This window comes from Ornithodoros turicata, chromosome 7 (assembly GCF_037126465.1).
Source record: "Ornithodoros turicata isolate Travis chromosome 7, ASM3712646v1, whole genome shotgun sequence".
Taxonomy (NCBI): Eukaryota; Metazoa; Arthropoda; class Arachnida; order Ixodida; family Argasidae; genus Ornithodoros; species Ornithodoros turicata.
In genome coordinates, this window is record NC_088207.1 from 6,030,898 (window position 1) to 6,040,395 (window position 9,498).

A 9,498-nucleotide genomic window follows, 5' to 3' on the forward strand; every position below is an offset into this window, starting at 1 on the left:
AGTTATGCGCCAGACGTCTTACAAAAATCGTCGAAAGCCTTCAGGACAGCTTCAAGTCGAGTTTCCCCTGGTAGCACCAGAGTGAGATCATCTGTATAGAGAAAACAGGAGAGGGCAACCACTAGGCAATGTAAGAGGGACAGGGAGGGAACTTAAACGAACCAGGAGGGCGAGTTGATTGTGACAGCGTGAGTAGTAAGTACTGGACTCTCACGGTGCACAACGCTCAACTGTCCTGAACACGATTTAATTAGCAATTAGAGCTAATTGGGACCCCCCACATTAATCAGCACCCTCCAGGGAGCCACCACACTAATTGGGGAAAGTCTAACTCGTGTCCAGACCAGCTGAGCGTTGTGCACCATGAGAGTCCATAAAAAAGAAAAATAATAGGCAGAAAATAAAATAAAAAGATAGAAATAGAGTGGAGAGAAACAATTTATTCGAAAATCAACGATGCCGCGGCGAAGAAGCCGCTCCGCAACACCCGAGTGACCAGCACCCGCCATGTTGGTAGTTTGCACCCAGCAGTTGCAGAGATCGACGACAGGTGGCCACTTAGTTGCAAGGCATCACACCAGATGGCGCCACCATCATAGCTCTAGACGAGAAAGACAGAACAAGATACTAGCGGCAGGTAAAAATGACAGCACTGCCAAGCAAGTCTAGGCATGCGAGAGAAAAGGTCTAACCGCTACTGCTAAACAGAAAACAGTACACATCGGGGAAAAAGGCTTACGGGGACGATCGCTTAGGCCTAACCTCAACACTATGCAGCTAACACAAGGCGGGAACCACACATCGCTAAACATGCGAGAAAAGGCTTAACACGAGCGCGGTCACCGCTAAACACGGCAAACATACGAGGAAAGAGGCTTACAGGGGGCGATCGCTTAGGCCTAACCCCAACACTACGCAGCTAACACAAGGCGGGAACCACACATCGCTAAACATGCGTCAACAGGCTTGGACACCGCAAAACAAGTCTAAACATGCGAGAAAAGGCTTAACACGAGCGCGGTCACCGCTAAACACGGCAAACATACGAGAAAAGGAGCGCGTCAAATCACTCACCTTTTCCCCCGCGGCAACTTCCAGGCAGAAACTGAGCGAGCGCGGAGAACATACGTCTGCTCTCTACGAGAGGCAGCCAGCAACTGAGCGAGCGCGCGGAGCGCACGTCCGTCTTCCGCGACGGTCCGAGAGAAACTGAGAGAGGCGACGCGCAGCGGCCGCTATGGATGCGCGCGCGCCCTCTGCTCCACCCGTCCGCGCATGCGCGCGCGCGCGCTCCTAGCGCCCCCTGCGCCGGCCGCGGGTGTTTTCGGTTTCGGCTCTCTGCTGCTGCGCGCGCGCTCCTAGCGGCGACGGGTGGCTTTTCAGTTTCGCTTTCATTCTCCGTTCGTTGCGCGCGCGCGCGCGTTTATCTGTATAAAGGCAGCGCGCACCGCGCTCGCGTCATCATTCTGACCGATACGTGGAAAACGCCATGTGTGGTTTATTCTCCTGCGTTTCTCGTCGTCGCAAGGAAAAGACAAAAAACGAAGAACTTCGCGAATTTATACGCGGCATCGTGGAGGAAGCCTTTCAAGTCCACCGTCTGGAATGGTTGCAAGCACGTCAAGAAATGTGTCAGGACAAGATGAAGACGCTCGACCGCATCTTAGCGGCGGACAGACTGACGAAAAAGAAGTCCAACTTTAGCCTGGACAATCTGTATTGGGAACGCAGTTCCGATGTAGAGGACGACGACGAGGATGTGTAAATAAAAAGCGATGCATTTCTCTTCGAGTCTCAGTCTCTTCTTTCTCTTCGTGCAACGTGTACGCACGCAACATGTCTTCCCCCGAACCTTTTCGTTTCCGTCATCCCTTTCGCTGTATCTTAAGCGGCCCCTCCATGTGCGGCAAATCTACGTTCGTTGCTAACGTGTTGAGGAACCTGAACGACGTGGTAGACAAGCCTCCGTCACAAATATTCTACGTGCAGAAATATGCTTCGCCGAGCATGCAGGACGAATTCGGGGACTCCGTAAAATTTACCAAGGAGCTACCGCGAGAGTGGGACACGTCGCGCGCTACGCTGATCGTCGTCGACGATCACATGACCGATGCCGGTTCCTTGAAGGAGGTGACCGATCTTTTCATTCGGGGTTCTCACCACGCCAACGCGTCGATCTTCTTACTCGTTCAAAACATCTTTTTCGACAGTAGCCATTTTAGAACAATATCCTACAACGCCAGTTACGTCGTCCTGTGGCGCACCGTGCGCAGCGTGCACCAGATGGAACATTTCGGCCAACAGCTATTTGGCAGAAAAAGATTGGAGTATTTTCTGGACGCATATAAACAAGCGATGTCGTCGCCCCACGCATATTTACTCGTGGATCTTCACAACTATACGCACGAGGATCACAGGTTGCGTAGCAATATCTTTCCGGGAGAACGTCAATATATCTACGCTCCGAAATGAATCTCCGCCCTCACCTCACTTTACTCAAAGTACTCTCCACTCTACCCCCTCCACGCCGCCGCGACGTCTTGAGACGTTCGTCCTCGTCCGACATGAAACACCTCTCCGAAATTTGTCTCAATGTATTGAACGGAAAGGTGGCTCTAGCTCCAGATACGTTCGCGCGTTTGAAGAAGCACAAACGCTTTTTACGACGGCTCGCCTACAAAAAGATTCACAAGAATCCGCAACGTTTGAAGCGCTATCTGTCTCAGCAGCGAGGACAGGGCGTTCTTTCGTCGGTGGTTCCTCTCCTGCTTTCCGCCGTGTTGAACCTTTTCGCCAATGGCCAAGAGAATTGAAGTGACCACCTCCATCGGAAACATTCTTTCCTCGAAGGAGAGTGACGACGTCAAAGTGAAACTCATACTGCAAGCACTGTATCGTATACTCAAGCAGTACGGATTTGACCCCTACGACAATAAAAACAAGGCGTCCGACGCTACAAATGACTTTGACTATTCGCTCCTCTCTCCAGAGGTGGACGAAGAGGAAGCGGAAAGGGTCGTCTCGGAATTAAAGAAGGTTCTTTCCTGGGATCGCGAGGGTTGTGTCTCCGTGTCGGGCAAGCCCATCAGACACTCCTCCGTTTACGAACTCGTCAATTATTTGTTGCAACGTAAAACGGGAAAGAAACCTTCCTGGTTCCCCAAAGTCTCGAAACTATTGCGTCTGATTTCTCTACCCAAATCTCGCGAGCCTCAACAGCAGCAGCAGCAGCAGCAGCAGCAAGCCTCCATTGCGTGGACGACTTATGGAGGGATATGAGAAACCAGAGGGTGGTTTGGGGGGTGTGGAACGCTATAGAAAAGCGCATCACTTGAGCAAAAAGAAGGCTCTCGCCATTCTCAGAAAGCTGGATGCCTACACGCTCCACCATCCGGTCAGAAGAAAGTTTAATAGGAGACGCATCATCGCACTCAAGATCAACGACGTGTGGCAAATGGATCTCGCCGATTTTTCAAAATACAAGAGATTCAACGGTGGCTACCGCTACATTCTCGTGGCAATCGATTCCCTCTCCCGCTTTCTGCGCACCCTCCCGCTAAAGACGAAGCGCCCCGCCGAAATGAAAAGGGCCATGATAAGACTTTTTCGGGGAGGTAACGTACCTACACGCATCTTTTGCGACAGAGGCGGGGAATTCTACAACAAGACCGTCAAGGAGTATCTCTCACGAAAGAAGGTACAGATGTATTCAACCTTCTCTCCAGTAATCAAAGCGTCGCAGGCAGAGCGCGTCATACGGACTTTACGCGACAGAATATTCCGTTATTTTAGAGTAACGGGAAAATACCACTTCGTTTCCGCGCTTCCCAAGATCGTGCGCGACTACAACACCACCAAACACAGGACTTTGGGCATCAGCCCGTCCGAAGTCACGCCCGAAAACGAATTGGAGCTGTTCAATAAGATAAATGGGAAGCCCGTCGTACCCTCCGTGAAAAAGAAGCTCAAACTGGGGGATAAAGTGAGGGTCCTACTTCACAGAAAAGGTTTTCATAAGAGCTCGGAAGGGAGTTGGTCGCCTCAGATTTTCACCGTCTCCCGTCTGAGAGACACCTCTCCTCCCGTCGTACACCTGGAAGATTACCGGGGTAAGGAAGTGGACGGATCTTTCTACCCGGAGGAGGTACTCGTCGTAACCCGAGACGCCAATCAGCCTTGGCCAGTAACGAAAGTGCTGAGGAAGAAGCAGGTGAACGGTCAGAGCTTCTCCTTGGTTCGCTGGTTCGGTTACGACAAAGAACACGACAGTTGGGTTCCGAGCAGCGACGTGGTCAAGATTGGGAAATGATGTCGGACATCTACGTCCACCTGCTCTCGAACGCCAGCATGGATAAGTTTCCCTCGAATAAACTCAACGCCTTCACGGTAGCTTTCGATAGTCCGCTTCAGCTCTCGAATCGGTATAAAGTCGGTCTGATGGATCTCAGCATAAGTAACGATTTTTTAAATATCGGGTACGAAAGGCAAGATGCGAAAATCGAGGTTTCTTTCGAGGACACGGTGGAAGCCGGCAGAACTTTTCGTGTCACCTCGGATCTCGAGAGGGATTTGGGAAAAGCCCTTTCGGAATTCGACGTTTCTTTCGCGTACAATAAATCGCGATACGACTTCGTCTTACCCGTGGACGTGAAAGCCGTGGAATTGGACCCTCGGCTCGCGCAAGCGCTCGACGCCTCGCTAGCGTCCCGCGAAGCAGGTCGTGCGGTGAAACCCCCCAAATTGAGCGAACGCGAAGCCACCTCCATCGTATTGGAGCACGCCGCAGCCGCCGTTGCTTTCGGCGACGTCACTCTGAATTCGGAAACCACGTCCCTACGGAACACACTCAACAAGTATTTCCAGACGCACAAGCTGGACGCCTCACTAGAATTCGCGGATAACGTGTACTCTCTGAAAACGCCGAAAGGGTTGCACGTACCGGAACCCTTTGTCAAGCTGCTACAACTCACACCCATCGAGGGACACGAAGAAACGCTACGCGTCTCTCTCCCCATAGCGCGTCAATTTTCTTTCACGATCAAGACGAAAATTCCTCGATCTTTGCAAGTACATGTGCCTCCCGGCTATTATGCGACGCCGCAAGCACTTCTAAATGCGATTAATCAGCGCGTAGGCGAACGCGCGCGCTTCAGCTTCGACGGAACCGAACAGAAATGTAAAATTCGGCTTTCCGAGGGCACCTCCACCCTAAGACTTTCCGAGTACCTGGCCGTGCTTTTGGGCTTCGAATCGCGTACCGTGTTCACGGGGGATGAGGATGCCACGAGCTCCGTCGAGGTACTCCTGGAACCCCCGTTTCACAACATAATCGTGTACACGGATATCGTGGAACCCACGTACGTGGGGAGCGGGAAAAAACCGATATTAAAAATACTACCCTTTTATTACGAGAAAGACAAGCACGTCGTCACCTACACGTTAGATAACATCCAGTATTTTAACCTGTCTCAATTCGAAATTCCTTCAGTGACGATCGTTCTCGCGGACGAAACGGGAAGACGTTTGCCGTTGCGGTCCAAAGGCAGAACCAATCTAACGTTGCATTTCAAATATGTACCGTAATTCCCCCAAAATAATTCCCGTGTACACGGGACCCCTTTTCCAACGAGGGGGCGGTGTGTTGAGCAACATATCCAAGTTTATCGTTCCCATCTGGCAGCAAATAAAACCGATCGCCAAGAGAACGTTGAAGCGCTTGGCGCGGAATTTGGCCGATGGCGAAGGAATATCGCGTGCAGTAAAAAAGACGGCCATAGCAACGGGGAGAGACGTGCTGGATTCCATGGAGGGCTCTGGAAACAACAACAATGGAAAGAAACGCCGCAAACGACAACAAAAGGCGCCGACACACGACGCACCTGCAGATATCTTTGGTACGCCGTGAAGGTCACACATCCGCTGCGCGCGCTCCGTCATGACGTCAACGAAAGGAAAAATACAGACGCCGATCTGTCTAACGAGTGACGTGATGATATTCGAACCCCCCTCCATTCAATACGGCGTGGAAGATACTTCGTACCAACTCTTTTATCCGGTCAACGGAGTAAATAATTCCGTGATCGAGTTTTGTATTCAAAATTTGCAAAGGGCACACTTGGATCTCTACGGCAGTTTCGTGTCTTTGACCGTGCGCATTGTTCGCGACGACGGGGAAGAAATGGACGAGAAAGATGTCGTTTTCCCAATAAACCACCTGTTGAGCGGCATGTTTAAGACGGTCACCGTTTACGCGAACAACAAACTCGTCAGTTCCAACGAGTTGTACGCCTACAGGAGTATTTTGGACGTCGTGCTTCATTCCACGCCCGCGGCTCAAGAAACAGTGCACGCGGCTGGACTTTATGTCGAGGACGACGAACATTTAACGGACGATTACGACGTCTCGTCTCGCGGTCCGAAACAACGTTACGAAGCGACGAAGGGTGGAAAATACTTTAACCTGGTCGGTCAGATCAATACCGACCTGTTTCAACAGCCGCGCCTGATGGTACCTGCCGTCGAAATTCGCGTCGTTTTCCTGTTAAACAACGACGAATTTAAACTCGTATCGGTCCCCAAAGACAAGAAAACGTACAATTACGAGGTGGACATTAAAGAAATGACGTTACACTTGAAAAAGGTGACGCTGGCACCTTCCCTGTTTTTGGAATACGAGCGGCGGCTTCAGACCACGCCGGCCATCTACGTGTTACGCGGATTGGAAACCAAGGTGCGGAGCTTGAGTGCCGGGAGCTTGGACGCTCACTTTGAAAACGTTTACCCCGAAAGGGTGCCTTCCAAATTATGCGTCGCCCTGCTCGCCACGTCCGACTTTCTCGGCGACATCCAATCGAACCCCTACAAATTCCGCCATTACGACCTGTCTCATTCGATGCTCTCCGTGGACGGCCAGCAAGTGCGAGCCGAGTACGACTTTCAGAACGACCTCGTCAAAATTCCCTACTTTAACTTCTTGCAAGAACTGGGAGAGAAACATTTCAAGTATAGCTACGAGCGATTTAAAACGAACGGGTTCCTCCTCTACTTTAACTTGGACGTGGACAAGTGTTCTTCTCCTTCGCATTTGAACGAGTGGCGAAAAGGAAACGTTCGCCTGCAATTACGCTTCACTAAAGCCCTTCCACACGCGGTCACCGTCCTCTTGATTTCCGAGTGTCCCAAGCTCATGTACGTCGACAAGGACCGTACGGTCACCTTCCCATAAGAAAACATGTACGAGAGCGACATCTTGGAACTCGTGTCCCTGAACCCCCTCGCTTCCTCCATGCTGAGAGGCATTTGCGCTTCAAACGAAGCCTTCGTTTTACGCAAGCCCGGTTATTTAATCATCAATACGGAAGAGCGAAGAAGACGCGGGCAGCACTGGGTGCTCTACCTGAAAAACTACGACGGGTCTGCCGTGTTTTTCGACAGCTACGGACTTCCCCCCATCGAAGCAAACCTTCGAAAGACTTTACCTGTAGTGGACGAGTATAACGACAAGTGTATTCAATCGCCTTTTTCGCCTTACTGCGGGCTTTTTTGTATCTACGTAGCCACGCGCATGTCGAAACGCTACAGCTTGAAAAGTTGTGTATCCATGTTTTCCTGTAACCTCGAAGAGAATGACGAAACAATAAAACGTCTCCTCATGAGCGAACTCGTTTCGTAAAAAATAGACTATTTATTTATTCACGACATACACAAGACCCTTGCGAGACGATCTTCCAACGTGCTGACCCGACGCTCACCGCCGCCGTCGTCGCCGGTCTGCACCGTGACGTCGAGGGATGTGTGGAGAAGCCAGTAGCGACGGACGATAGGTCGGTTGAAACCCGCGTTGATGAGACACGGGTCGACTGTCTCTCCTCGTCTATACTTTTCCAACAGCTCGAGCTTGTAATCTACGAAACGCTTCATTTTCTTTGCAATCTTCCCACTGACGGTGAACAGACGTAAGGGTATCGTCTTGAGAATCGAGCGAAAGTCTCCCTCGCAGCTATCGCCGTGAATATAATCGCGTAATCGCAGCAAGTCCCGATACATTCGCGTTTGCACAAAGGTGGCAAACCTCTGCTCGGGCGTCATCATGACTGAGACGGAATGAGAGTAGACAACCTTTATTTCTCGTTACACATGAATTAGGCTCCAGCTTTGGTTTCGTAGCCGGGAAGGCAGCCCAAATACGGACGAAGGCTCGAGTCTAACCAATGGCTGGGGTTTCTCGACCAGAGTCCACCGCAACGACAGGTAGTCAGTTGATCGCCGATTCGCAAAAAGAAGGTCTTTGGAGGAGGCTTGAAGGTTAGGACCATGGGCAGATCTCCCGTCAGTAGCCATTCGTAATCTGCAATGAAAGGAGTGTGAGAAACGCGTGTTTTTATATCTCAAACACACACGTACAATCTTCTTCAGTCACAGAGTGACACTGATGGTCCATCTTCTCCATCTTCCTTCAATAGTCGAAGTCCTTCGCAACGTACGTCGAACGGTACCGTCCGACAGCCGAGAAACGGGCGAATCAATCGGTCCGTCCAATGCTTTTGCTCTGGAAAAAAATGTGAACGATTATAGAACGTATTAAAAAATAACGAGGAAGCGTACCTTTGGACCACAATCCACCACAATTGGTGCAGAAGAAGCGGGCGCTGCCAATCTCCCGAAATATGTGAGGCGGGAAAAAACCGACTTCACGCGCAGCAAAAGTGTTGTACACTGGAAACGAAACTCTTCAAACATTTCGGCGATGATGACGTCATGGGTATTACTTACGAGGATCTACCAAGCTGATCATAATGGAATGACGATCGACCATTCGCTTCGACATTTATAGTAAAGCTTTGCCTCTCACTCTCTATGACGTCATTGAACGTGTTTGGGCATGTTAAGACGTGTTTGAACATGTTTGAACATGTTCGGACACGGGCGGCGAACCGTCGAAGTCGCCCCTGGACACACTCGTTCCTCTCTCTTCCTCTTTATGACGTCATTGAACGTGTCTGAACATGTTTGGACGTGTTTGAACATGTTGTGACGTCACTGAACATGTCTGAACATGTTTGGACGTGTTTGAACATGTTGTGACGTGTGTAGACACGAACCCCGCAATACGAAAAACGTCACGCAGTACGAATTAGATTGATGGTTAGTGTGTCGCGCCCAGTGTAGAAGGATCCTGGGTTCGAATCCCACTCTGGGTCTTCTTGTCGTCATGTACAAGTCGTCCCAGAGTGTTAGCTAGAAATTAGTGTAATGTTTTATTCAACGTCGATGGTATTATTGTCATATGCGTCATCGCAAAAAGGCGCGAAAGACGGAAGGCGGGGTGGTCAAAGTACAGACGACACCGTCGCAATGCGAGGAGGAGGAGAGCGGTGTAGCGACTATAAAAGGTGCGCTGGTTCTACGACGATTGACAGGAAGCCCACGAGGGGCATCCATCCATCCACGACACGAGGCGTTTCGTGGACCAAAATGTAAGTTGACCGTCTCTGCTGT

General features: G+C 50.7%; 1 long non-coding RNA gene across 1 annotated transcript; it reads right to left on the reverse strand.

The window, feature by feature from the left end:
- Positions 1-420: 420 nt before the first annotated feature.
- LOC135400173 (uncharacterized) lies at positions 421-1,238 on the reverse strand. The gene is made up of 2 exons (XR_010424545.1): positions 1,075-1,238; positions 421-601 (listed from the first exon to the last, which is right to left on the reverse strand). It is a non-coding gene; the product is annotated as an uncharacterized LOC135400173 (long non-coding RNA).
- Positions 1,239-9,498: the final 8,260 nt, after the last annotated feature.